This window comes from Chiloscyllium plagiosum, chromosome 8, assembly GCF_004010195.1.
Source record: "Chiloscyllium plagiosum isolate BGI_BamShark_2017 chromosome 8, ASM401019v2, whole genome shotgun sequence".
In the NCBI taxonomy this organism is placed as follows: Eukaryota; Metazoa; Chordata; class Chondrichthyes; order Orectolobiformes; family Hemiscylliidae; genus Chiloscyllium; species Chiloscyllium plagiosum.
In genome coordinates, this window is record NC_057717.1 from 72,144,770 (window position 1) to 72,157,499 (window position 12,730).

General features: G+C 43.7%; 1 non-coding gene across 1 annotated transcript; it reads right to left on the reverse strand.

Annotated features, from left to right (window-relative positions):
• Positions 1–2,298: 2,298 nt before the first annotated feature.
• trnal-aag lies at positions 2,299–2,381 on the reverse strand. Its single transcript has one exon. It is a non-coding gene; the product is annotated as a tRNA-Leu (tRNA).
• Positions 2,382–12,730: the final 10,349 nt, after the last annotated feature.

Below are 12,730 nucleotides of genomic sequence, written 5' to 3' on the forward strand. Positions count from 1 at the left end.
GACTGTGTGGAGTTTGCACGTTCTCCCCGTGTCTGCGTGGGTTTCCTCCGGGTGCTCCGGTTTCCTCCCACAGTCCAAAGATGTGCAGGGTCAGGTGAATTGGCCATACTAAATTGCCCATAGTGTTAGGTTAGGGGTATGGGTGGGTTGCGGGTCGGTGTGGACTTGTTGGGCCGAAGGGCCTGTTTCCACACTGTAATCTAATCTAAATCTTTCAACTCTCAGATTTATTCCTTCAGACCATTACAATCCATTTAGGCCTTGCCCCGGGATTTACGATTCTCTGTTAATATTTTCATATTTTGACCCTGATCCTTAGGTCGCCGAAGTGATTCCCGGACAATCTGGCAGACTGCAAATCAATCGGGAAAATACCTCAGGAAACCAAATCATTTCTGATTAGAGTGTACATCAGCTGAAGAGATACAGTCCTCACCATCAACACTTTCTTTGTTCTATCTGCCTACAAAGTTTACCACTTCTCATATTCGAGACAGGAATCCTGATTATAAAATGTTTTAAAAACAGGAACAATCTTCTGAAGCCATTTCCAATTTGAATTAGAATTTTTTTACCCTTTCACACGGTAACAGCCGTTCCTGAGGAAGGAGTTTCCATGAGCTGTCCCAGGGCTGGCCAGGAAGCCGCTGATTGAAGCTGCAGTGGCCCCTACCTGTTGGCAGCGGGGCTTGTAGAGAGTGGTGTCACATTCTGCTGCACGTGACCGTCTCACTCACTGCGGACTCAGGGTCAATCATGGATGAGTTCTCGTAGTTGTATTGTCAGTACATAGTCGGTCTCAATACTTGATGTGAAATATTTGAGGCTCTGTTCTCTTTTTGGGCTAGGACAACCAACATTTCAGCCAAATGCTCTAACCATTTGAGACACAGCAACTGGCACCAAAATTGTGCGTGTACACATCCAAACGCACAATGCTCGAGAGGATGTGGACAACAGTAGTTCTCATTACTTTCAGAATCAGTTGCCCATGTTCCCGTGTTTATCACAGAGAGGGTGAGAGACCCGAGGAGTAACAAACACACCCATAAAGCAATCTCAGGACCTGTGTAGTTCTGTCATAAAAAGCTGCCTGCAGTTGTTCTATTGCAAAGTTGGGTTGCAAATCCACGACGCAATAGAGACTGGACCCTAAACCCAGCACATTAAACCTCTCTGGATTATTGGTGCTGGAAGAGCACAGCAGTTCAGGCAGCATCCGAGGAGCAGTAAAATCGACGTTTCAGGCAAAATCCCTTCATCAGGAAAACAGAGATCCAGAGTGTTCCAAAGTTTTTCATTGTCCCAGAGTCCAGATGAAGTTTGTATTCCTCACGTACCGGAGCGAAAATTCTTTCAATGTCTCAGATCAGTTCCTGTCCGCAGAACATCAGAGTCCTTGTCCCGTCCTCTACTCGGTCCGACAGTTCACACTTCTTCATTCTCCTCTGATTCCATTTCCCAAAGAGTTTCTCAATATTTCCAAAGCTGGAGCCTAGATTATATGGTTTACTTCCTAAACATTTGTTCCAACGCCAACTGACAATATTTTCGCAGATCTAGAGTGTTCCAGAGTTTTTCATTGTCCCAGAGTCCAGATGAAGTTTGTATTCCTCACGTACCGGAACGAGAATCCTTTCAATGTCTCAGATCAGTTCCTGTCCGCAGAACATCAGAGTCAATGTCCCGTCCTCTACTCGGTCCGACAGTTCACACTTCTTCATTCTCCTCTGATTCCATTTCCCAAAGAGTTTCTCAATATTTCCAAAGCTGGAGCCTAGATTATATGGTTTACTTCCTAAACATTTGTTCCAACGCCAACTGACAATATTTTCGCAGTATCTCTTCACAATCCTCTGGCTTGCATCATGCCCAGGGACGAGAAGTCCCGTTTGGTGGAGAGATTCCCGAGGCTGGTGAGTTTCACTTTGGAACAAAGATGGTTAAGTGGCAATTTCCTGCGGTTGCTGGAATGATGGGAGAGAGAGCAGTGGGGAATGAGCACTTTGACGAGCAGGAGGAAGTGTTGCCACTGACCCGAGTCAGAGAACAGTGGACAGGGATTAAAGGAATCTAATGAAAAGCAACACTTCTGCTCAGGACTTTCAATAACAACTGCAGAAACCCGATGTGTCGAGCAGTGTATCTGGAAAGAGAAACAGAGATAATGTTTTAAATATGGAACATTTCTGATGAAGAACTCGAGTTTCCCAAGTCTAATCAAATTACCGGCTAGGTTTGCAAAAGAGGTTTTCTGAACTTTGAGCGAAAAGTATTCCAGCCGGAAAGCATTCATAACGTAGCCAGCAGGATTCGAACCTACGCGAGGAAACCCCAATGGATTTCTTAATCCATCGCCTTAACCACTCGGCCATGACTACCGATGGAGCATTGACTAAATCAGCCGTGATCTCATTGAAAGCTGTCGCTGACTTGATGGGCGAAATGCTTCCATCTCCTTTCATTCCTTTGATGTCATTTGTAAGGTGCGAGGCACCAATGCAAAAGAAGAAAAGCACAAAGTTAGAAAAAGATATTTGCAGCCAAACTGATTCAAAATTATTTATTGAAAGGAAAATCACACTTGGCAATTTGCTAGATCTCTTTGCGAACATGACCAGCAGAGCTAATCAAGGGAGCTATTGATCTGAGTGTTCTTGGACAGGAAACAAACAAAGGTTAGTGACATATTCATTTCTTTTTCTGGCGAACGAAATGGTCTTTCCTGATGGTTACAATAAAAGAGATGGTTCCCAATAAAAAACAGAGATTAAGTCGCATGTAGATATATTTCAATGTGATAAGATTCCCTTTCAGTCCCTAATTACCTCGGAGATGGAGGGGGTGAGTTACTTTTCTTCACTCTTCAAATCCTCAGCATGGAGGTATAGACATGAAACCTCGAGAGAAGGAGCTTTTGAATTGGGAACCAGCGACACTGAAGGAACTAGGCAAAAGTGAGGACTGCAGATGCTGGAAACCAGATTTTAGATCAGAGTGATGCTGGAAAAGCACAGCAGGTCAGGCAGCATCCGAGGAGCAGGAACGTCGACGTTTCTGTTGCCAGTCTTGCTGCGTTCCGCAAACAATTTTCGTTTTTGGCTCAGATTTCCAGCAACTACAGCTATTTGTTTTATGTTAAGCTTCAGAATGTTTTGGACAAAACCAATGACCTGCTAGCATCGGAAAATCCGCAGAAGTACTGGTACACCAATATGTTTGCTGAACAATACAACCATTCCATGAGCGGGAATAGGATCCGGGCCACGGTGCTGAGAGTACCGAATCCTCACAAGTAAATAACAAGACAAGGCGATAGATACCATCGTATTTGGTGTAAATAAATCACCCTTTCTGAACATTTTCGTTGCAGATTAGTTTGAACTTGTCTTCGAAGATTTACAAAGTGGGAAAAGGCCATTCTGCCCATTGTGCATTGCGGTTAATCAGAGAGCCATCTATTCTAGTCGCAGTTTCCAACTTTGGCCCAAGGTTTGGTCATGGTGTCGTCCAAGCAAGACCCTGCAGAAACTCAGCGAGTTCACACAGACATTTTTGTGTGTACAGAATGATTTGCCACATTTACCGCAAATTCAATGGCATCCGAATGGGTACATAGATAGAAAGGGTTCTGAGAGATACGGAACACATTTTCGCAAATATGGTTCAATTAATTTCGGTTATCTATTCAGCAGGGACAGGTTCGATAGTAGGGTCTCATTCTGTGCTCGGCAACTTTGATATGCTCCAGCAGCTGACACCAGTTTTAATGGACCATTTGCAAAATAATGCACTCTGGTTGTTACTCAGTCAGCACGTTTGCCGATATTTCTGGAGGGTGGGTGGGACGAACTGACCCAGCGATGAAGTTCTTTCTGGACATTTGCTGCCAGTGACCATTCGTTTGGCACCTTCCCAACTTTGCCATCAAAGAGTTTGGCTGAAGAATAATACCGCACGAATAATGTTACCCCCTCAGCTCTCCAACGAATCCAGAAACTGACAGCTCTTCATGTGGAACAGAAGCAAAACAGAAAGGGTGGACCATTGCCAGACACACCGAAGCATGCATGCTGCCTTTGTTGCAGTGCAAGCCGATTATGTCATAAACTGCTCAGAGAAATGGCAGCGAGGCAATTCAAGACATACTGGAGATTTAGTGCATTGCCAAGTCACAGGAAGTGCTCAACAAACATAAAACAAAACGGAACAGCAATAACCCATGAAAAATGAAGATTACCAATTACACTCTTGATGAAATTAGGTCAACAATGCGCTGATGCCTCCATCTGATCGAGAGGACCAATCACCAGCCCCCCTCACCAGGACCGTAATGAAGGAAATGAGAGAAATACAAAAAACATTTCACATCGCGATTGCCAACCTTTTCGCCACTGCAACAACAAAAACGGCGAGCAGATACAATGGAGGATCTGGTTTCATATCAGCAATGAAATAGTAATCTCCATTCACTTTCAGGGAAAACGGTGAACAAAGGATATTGTCTGAAATATGAATACCCAGCGCAGGCTATTTGGTTCCCCGATTATACTGCTGCACAGACCTTCATATTTAAAGGTACCTTTCAAAGAGAGTGTTTGTGGCTGTACATATGACAATGGAAATTGTTGCCCGAGCTCTCACACACATTATTGATCGTGTTGGGTTTGGCATCCTCACCTTGCACGCGGGAGTTCAGTGTACAATTCTCTGCTGTGAAAAATCGGAGTGCTTTGGAGCAGAAAGATGCGAAGTTCGTGTGCTTGATGGGGATGTTGTTGGAATGTTTTGCGGAGCTGAGAAGTGGGATCTTTACAGTCGTGTGTCACATCCTCAGGGTTGCAGAGCCTGTTGTGAAGCGCTACTGTCCTGTGGCGGTTGGAATTGATTTAGTTTCATTGCCACTGGCTCCGGTTGTTGGTGTTGCAGATTGGATCCTGATCAATGTGTTTATTGATGGAATCCATGGCTGGGTGCGCTGCTTCTAGAAATTCTCTGGCTGCCTTCTGTTTTCCCTGTCCTATTACTGTTGTGCTGCTCTCGTGGAATTTGTGATGCTTGCTGTCTGTATGTATAGCTACTAGGGACAGCTGGTCGTGGCAATTAGTGATGGCCACACAAATTCTTTGCCAAGAATATGTATCCCACAATTGCATTCCCAGATGTCTGGCACACTAAATTGTCAACTAGGATATGCCACAACGCAATTGAAACAGCATGCTTCCCTTTATTAAAATAAATTTCTGGAAACTGATAGCCAGACTCCTCTGAACACTCGGATTTACGACAGCACATAAACCAACAGCCTCGCTGAGGGAAAACTCACCATAAAACAATATCCAATGCCCATCTTGTGCAGGACAAATGTGGTTGTCAAGATTCCACGTAGGGACTGCACGAAACACTATATCGGAGAAACAGTCGGACAACTAGCGAGCTGCAATGATGAACTTCAACCAGCCCGTATACGCCACGGGCAGTTGTTCTTGCAGTTGTATGCAAGGCAGTGAGTGTTTCTGATTCAGGGGCTTGGACCGTCTGCAGCACTGGTTAATTCCTTGTGTGTGGTAACTGCTGTTGGAATATATGAAAAACTCGATTGGTCATTGAGAAGTACATCCAAAATAGTAGAGAGAGAAGTATTTTGGTGGGTTTACTGGTGCTGTTCCTGTCATGCCCTCTGGAACTGGACTTATTGGGTGCTTCCTGACGATACAATGCATGCTTCCATGATCGCATTGTGGGCATAAACCTGCGTTTTAGCTGCAATAACGTTAGTTTGCAAACCTGGTACATCTCCCTGTATTTTGTTATCTCGTATTGTGTGCAATTGAAACACGGCAAATTATTAACTAACATTGGAAGGTGACAAACGGTAGAGTGTGAAATGCCAAGGGATGAGTGACATTTATCCCATGGTTGCATATTACTTTGATTCAGGAGATAAGGATGTAAAACGTGTTTGTGTAGAAATGAGGAACAGTGAGGAAAGAAGTCATCCGCAGGTGCAGCTTACAAGTGCACTCGCAGTAACCACGACGTACAAGAAACAAATACTACATGTGAGTGATAAAAGATGGCAATAGTTACAGGTGATCTTAGTTTCCCATCTCCCACTCACGGTTCAATGGTGAAAAAAGTTTGGATGACAATAATCAATAAATCATATATGTCCCAGAGAACAACGCGACCCATATTTTGGTCATCGATAGTTTACAGGTGACTTAGTCTCTGTATTTTCTGGGAAACCATCTCCTTTGTTGTGACCATCAGGAAAGACATTACTTTTGCCATAAAGAAAATAAAGATTATGTCACTAATCTTTGTTTGTTTCATGCCCAAATACAATCAGACGAACAGCTCCCTTGATCAACTCTGCTGGTCATATTAGCAAAGAAATCTGGAAAAATACAAAGTGTGATTTTTCTCTCAATAAATAATTTTGACTCAGTTTGACTGAAACCACCTCTTCCTCTAGTTGTGCTTTTCTTCTTTTAAAATGGTGTCCGGCATCTTCCAAATAACGGCAAAGATATGAGAGCAGATGGAAGCAATTTAGCCGATCAAGTCTGCGACAAAATTCAATGAGATCATGGTTGATTTGGTTAATTCTCAACCCCCGTTTTCAGCCTCATCTCCGTGATGCTCCATGTCTGTCTATCACAGCCTTGAATATACCTCGCCTTCACAGCACTCTGTTGTTAGGAATCCCACAGATTTGCTACCCTCTGAAAGAGTGAATATCCTCCTTATCATTTTCTTAAATGTTTGATCCCTTCAGCTGTGAAAAAGCCCTCGCGTCCCAATTTCTCAGGGGTGTACATCAGAGCAGAATAAGCCCCTGAAGGTAGGTCTGCACTCTCCAGTGCCGCTCTGTGAATTTGAAACATTTTCATATTTTGACCTCTGATTAAAAATAATAAACCTGATTTGCACATCAGATTTGCCAGTGGTGATATTTTTCAAGAGCACTTCAATGGCGTTAATTCTACTGGCAGTGAAAGGGCTAGACAAATGCAAGGACATTTTTCTTTCTCGATCCAGTGCTGTGTTTATTCACCTCTCTGCGCATGAAAATGGATCCTACCCATCCACTTTATCTCTCATCAATATGTGTGCAGTTCAAATTGATGCGGCCATGACTACAGGCGCGCAATGCTGTCTTAGTATGTCTTATGTAATAGAAAGTTCCAACCTGAAACACCAGGATTTGGCTTTTCCTGGTACCTCAGCATCCTCCTCCTTTCGAAAGCAAGAGAGTGTGACAGCGAATACTGGGGTACCTGGAAAAGCCAAATCCTGGTGTTTCAGGTTGGAACTTTCCATTACATAAGACATACTAAGACAGCGTTGCACGCGTGTCTTCATGGCTGCGTGATACAGGTGATGGATTAGAAATCCATTGGGGCTTCTCTCCGCAGGTTTGATTTCTGCTGGCTCCGTTTTCAGTGATGTCATACAGGACGAATTCTCACTCACAGTTCAGAAATCTCGTCTCAACAAACAAGACCAGACAGTTGATTAGACTTAGCAAGCTCAAGTCATTAATCAAAAATGCAACACTCTTACAACATTATCTCCGTTTCTCTTTTCGCAGTTACTGCTAGACCCATCGATATTTTGCAGCATTTTTTGAATGTACAGTGCAGAAGTGCTGCTTTTGAATAGATTCCTTTTACCCCAGTCCTCCGTTTACTAAATCTGGTCAGTGGCAACACTTCCCCCCGCTCGTCGAAGAGCCAATCCCCACCACTCCTTCTCCCATCATTATAAATAGCCGCAGAAAATTGCTGACAAACCATCTTTGCTCCAAAGCGAAACTCACCAGCATCGGGAATCTCTCCACAAAACGGGACTTCTCATCCCTGGACATGGTGAAAGACAGACGATTGTGAAGAGATTTTGGGAAAATATTGTCACTTGTCAGGTGTAAAAATGTTAAGGAGGTAAAGCACGTCACCCAGTCTCAAGCTTCGTGAATCTTCAGAAACTCTTTGGGAAATGGACTCAGAGGAGAATGAAGAAGGGTGAACTGTCAGACTGACCGGAAACAGTCAGGACAACTTCCCCTTCTTTAAGAGGACGGGACATTGACTCTGATGTTCTCAGGACATTAACTGATCGAAGACATTGAAATAATTCTCGGTCCTGTACATGAGGAATACAAACCTCATCTGGACTCTGGGACAATGAAAATAATCGATACTACACAAGATACTGAGAGGCTCAAAAGGAGAATGAAGAAGGGTGAACTGCCAGACTGACCGGAAAGAGTCAGGACAACTTCCCCTTCTTTAAGAGGACGGGACATTGACTCTGATGTTCTCAGGACATGAACTGATCGGAGACATTTAAATAATTCTCGGTCCTGTACATGAGGAATACAAACCTCATCTGGACTCTGGGACAATGAAAATAATCGATACTACACAAGATACTGAGAGGCTCAAAGGGAGATGTTCCCGATTCGAGGAAAGCTGCTAAACAGTGACATGGGTTTGTCTGTAGTGGATGGGATCAGACTGTTCCCATGTCTCCAGTATGAATGCTCCAGTCTTTATTTCGGAAAAGTAAAACTGATAGAGGACAGTTGTTGTTCTGGGAATGGCAGCCTGACGTTGCAGGTCAATCTCAGACTGCTTTCGAGGCTATCCAAGATGTTAGGTTGGAAGTTTCAGCTCATTGGACTGTTAACTGAAATGTTACTGGTTCAATAGCCCCAGGGCCACAGCGATTGATGTTCATAATGCATCTGTTTTCTGTGCAGCACCGTTTCGTGTTTATAATGGGATCAGGAAAATGTTTTCGAAACATAAGCCTTTGGTATGACGAACGACAAGAAAGTTTCTGCATTGCTTTAATTGTTAATGTAAAGAACTGTGGATTCTGGGAATCTGAAGCAAAAACAGAAACTGCTGTCGAAACTAGCCAGTTTGGTAGTGCCTGTGGGAAATTACCGAGTTCTGATGAAGTTTTGAAATATTTGTCTCTTATTCTCTCTGAATAGACGCTGTAAGATCTGCTGAGATTCTCCTGGTATTTCTGTTCATGGTTCTAACTGAATGCCTATTCCATCTATACGAATGATACAACCAAACCCACGACAAACCAAAATTAAGGAATAACACCTCAGTATCTCACTCCACCGCAAGCCCAAGGATAACTACACGATGCTGCACTTGTCCAGATTCCACCTTAAATATATTAAAGAAGCCATACCGTAAGGACAAGCGCTTCACCTGCACCGGAACCGCTCAGATGAGGAATAATGCGACAGATACCTAAAGATTTTGAAGGATATCTTCATGATGGTGGGGTACATGTTGAACTGATTGATCGCAAGTTCCGGTGTGCCACAATGAAAATCTGCTGTGAACTCGTCAGAAGACAAACAGAGGATGCGACTAATAGAGTATCTTTCATCGTCAGTACTTTCCTGGAGTTCAGCACGTTCTTCACAGGATTCAACATGTCACCGATGATGATGAGCATCTCACTAAGAACATCCCCATGACTTCAATTCCCACCTTCAAACACCCAGCAAACTTATAACATACGACCATTTACAGTAAACTACTCAGCCTTCATACAGCATTAACCACAACACCACAGCACCATGCCTTCGCAACTTCTGCAAGACATGGGCACTACCATCACCCGTTTTTACACCATCCACCACGTACACGACAGGTACTCATGTGACTCAGGCAATGTTGTTTGTCACATATGCTGCAGGCAATTATACCACAAGATACCCAGTAATGGTATATTGGCGAGACCATGCAGACGGTGTACCAATGGATGAATGGTAACGGCGTAACAATTGCCAGACTGGATTATTCACATAAAGTCGGGAAAGAGTTCAGCAATCAAGGATATTTGGTTTTCAATATTAGACTAATTGTCGGCCACGGCGGCTTTCGAGATACACAACAACGCAAAATCGCCAAATAGCATTGGATAGCCAACTTCCTTAGCCGTGGTGATGGCATCAACCATGATATTCGGTTAATGTCACACCACATGTGACCAACACACTGTTCTGTATCTGTGAAATCTTCCTTATTGTTCTGTTTTCACACCATCACCGTGACAAGATGTTATTGTCTCTCTACCTTAATCACTTTGTTCAATATTGGCTTCCTGACAAATTGGGTCAGACTCGCGGCATGCGACTAAGGCCAAATAAAAATCAGAAGAACTGGGAATGCTGTAAACCAGGAGCAAGGGCAATGGTTACTGGGCGGGGTGGGGGAACGGGACTGGGCATCGTGGCGAAGGGGGCAGGTGTTTCGCTGGTCTGGGGACATCTGTGGAGAAACATGGGTCTTATGTTTCGGATCTGGTAACCCTCCCTCTGGTGTTTTTATTGTGGAGCGGTTTTCCAGTTGCTTCTGTTTCTGTTCCATGTCATTACAGTGCCTTGATTTGTCTCCAGTACGACCTTATTTTAACGTTTTGTAATTATCTCTCTGCCTCACTTTGTTGGATCATAGGTCATCCATTCTGTTGGCATTCAGTATTTGACACATTACTCACACTGTCTGACATTCTTGTTCACCTGCAGAGACTAAGTCTTTGACACTCCGCTCACACAATTTGCCTGATCTTTTGATCTGTCTGCCCTTGATCTCTCTTCCCATAAATTCAGTATTCTGTGTTAATCTCTCTCACTTCACCTGACGAAAGGGCTCTGGTCCGAAAACTTGTTATTTCAAATAAACATGTTCATCTATAACCTGGTGTGATTTCTGAATTGTCCATCTCATTCCAAAACCGCAACCTCCACAGCAGGAACACGGGAACACCACCACATGCATGTTCCCCTCCACAGTATGTTCAAGCTCATTTACTCCTGTTGCCGCATGTAATTCTGAACTTGTTGTTGTTCGTGATGAAATCTTAAGTTTCAAGCGGTTCTTTTGCAATGTATGTACTTTGGAATGTGGTTCAATTTCAAAGAAAAGCATACTTCAAGGGACGATATATGCTTCAAAGCTTTGCCTGAGTTGTTTAAATGTCATTTATCTTGAACCCAGTGAGCTGACGGAAGTGCTTCGCACCTCTGCCACACAGTGCCAGGGACCCAGTTCAATTCCAGCCTGTGGCGATTATCTATATGGTGCTTGCACTCCTCCCATGTGTGCGTGAGTTATTCCTCCCACAGTATGAAAGCTGTATAGTTTCGGTGGATTGCCAAATGGAAAAATATCCAACGTGCCCAGGTATGTGGAGTTTAGGTTATTTCGCTGTGAGAAACTGTGAGGGGATCGATTAGGAAGTGGTTCTTGTTGGGATAACCTTCAATGCTTTGGTGTGAACTTGATAGACCGAACGGCCTACTTCCACACAATTGGGACTTTAGAAAATTATTGCGCTCGTGCGATTTTCCAGACAGTCGGAAAGATAAATAATGTTTCTCGGTGTCGTTTTGAATGTCTGCAAACGATATTCCAATTCTCACACAGGAACTACACTTCAAAGTCTGCTCTTACGCAGTTTAAAGCTGTGCATTCAGTGTTCACGCTTCGGAAATCACAGCTTTTTACCATTAAAATCAAATCTTGTGTTTCTTCATCTATGTCATAAACAGTCGAATTAGTCTCATTTATCTACCTTTAATGCATATACTTGCAAACTGATTGGAATGAAAACGTCTCAGATTCAGGTTCATTTTGATCATGGATAGGTAGATGACAACCACTCTTCCCATCATCCCAAGTGGATTTGCAAGGCATCGATCACCACCGCTGAGCCGTGCTGCTCCCTGGGAGAGGGTGAAGCGCGGTGATGGCCTGTTCGATGACATCATATATGTATTTTTCTCCAGTTAGTTTCTATGGAGTAGGACGGACAATGAGGGGAGGTTCGAAGGCAAGAGCTAATTCTGGGAGGGGAAGCCTCTTGAAGAGGTTTTGGCAGTATCTGAGAGACTTTCCAAACATCAACCAGGCAAAGTCATTGAATAAAATCTCGGGGAGTGCCTTCTAACAGGAGAATATAACCGAAAATATATAACATAGCCTAAATGAAGTTAAATACCGCAGTCTTAGCAAGACGAATGGTAAGAAGGACATATTTGATTGAGGACTTCCTGCTGCAGCCTTTAAGTAGCGCAGCATGGTCAGCTGCTCATAAATGATGACAAAATATCTATCCTTTAACTGATCACCTTCAGCCACATGCTGGAGTATGTCTAGTCTACTTATGTATAATTTTTGCTGCAAAATGGCTATGGAGACGTGTATGTCTTTGATATCAGACTTCTTCGGAAGAATGGCTCCACTAAGGTTTGAAGTTAGCTTTCGTGACTCGTTCGTTAGCACTGCTGCCTTACAGCATGAAGGATCTGGATTCGATTCCAGCCTCAAGCGACCGTTTGGAGTTCGCACATTCTCCCTGTGTCTGCATGGGTTTCTTCGGGTTGCTCCAGTTTCCTGCTACAGTCCAAAGATTTGCAGGTTAGATTAATTGGATATGCTAAATTGTACCTCGTTCTCCAGAATGTGTTGGTAAGGAGCAGTGCAAAGTAATAGGGAAGGGAAATGGCTGTGGGTGGAATACTCCTTAGAGGTTGCGAGTGAACGTGTTGGGCCTAATGACCTGTTTCCACATTGAAGGGATTGCATGATTCCGTTTCCTAACGTCGGTACTTGAACAGAGTAAGGCATGGTACAACTCAGCCGGTTGCTAGTAAAATGGTGAATGGTGGATTCACGCTGATTATCTG